Here is a 1,198-nt window from a genome sequence, read left to right as displayed (position 1 = left end):
TTCTATGAGGCCACCATCACCCTGATACCAAAACCAGACAAAGATACTACAAAAAAAGAAAATTACAGACCAATATCACTCATGAATATAGATGCAAAAATCCTCAACAAAATACTAGCAAACAGAATCCAACAACACATTAAAAGGGTCATACACCATGATCAAGTGGGATTTATCACAGGGATGCAAGGATTCTTGAATATACTCAAATCGATCAATGTGATACACCATATTAACAAATTGAAAAATAAAAACTATATGATCATCTCAATAGATGCAGAAAAAGCTTTTGACGAGATTCAACACCCATTTATGATAAAAACTCTCCAGAAAGTGGGCATAGAGAAACCTACCTCAACATAATAAAGGCCATATACAAAAAACCCACAGCAAACATCATTCTCAATGGTGAAAAACTGAAACCATTTCCTCTAAGATCAGGAACAAGATAAAGCTGTCATTGTTTGCAGATGACATGATACTATACATAGAGAATCCTAAAGATAGTACCAGAAAAGTATTAGAGCTAATCAATGAATTTGGTAAAGTTGCAGGATACAAGATTAATGCACAGAAATCTCTTGCATTCCTATACACTAATGATGAAAACTCTGACAGAGAAATTAAGGAAACACTGTCATTTACCATTGCAACAAAAAGAATAAAATACCTAGGAATAAAGCTACCTAGGGAGACAAAAGACCTGTATGCAGAAAACTACAAGACATTGATGAAAGAAATTAAAGGTGATACCAATAGATGGAGAGATATACCATGTTGTTGGATTGGAAGAATCAATATTGTGAAAATGACTGTACTATCCAAAGCAATCTACAGATTCAATGCAATCCCTATCAAATTACCAATGACATTTTTTACAGAACTAGAATAAAAAATCTTAAAATTTGTATGGAGACACAAAAGACCCCGAATAGCCAAAGCAGTCTTGAGGGAAAAAAATGGAGTGGGGGGAGTCAGACTCCCTTACTTCAGACTATACTACAAAGCTACACTAATGAAGATAATAGGGTACTGGCACAAAAACAGAAACATAGATCAATGGAACAAGACAGAAAGCCCAGAGATAAACCCACCAATATATGGTCAACTAATCTATGACAAAGCAGGCAAGGATATACAATGGAGAAAAGACAGTCTCCTCAATAAGTGGTGCTGGGAAAACTGGACAGCTACATGT

Source organism: Physeter macrocephalus, chromosome 21 (assembly GCF_002837175.3).
Source record: "Physeter macrocephalus isolate SW-GA chromosome 21, ASM283717v5, whole genome shotgun sequence".
Taxonomy (NCBI): domain Eukaryota; kingdom Metazoa; phylum Chordata; class Mammalia; order Artiodactyla; family Physeteridae; genus Physeter; species Physeter macrocephalus.
This window is presented reverse-complemented; position numbering follows the sequence as displayed.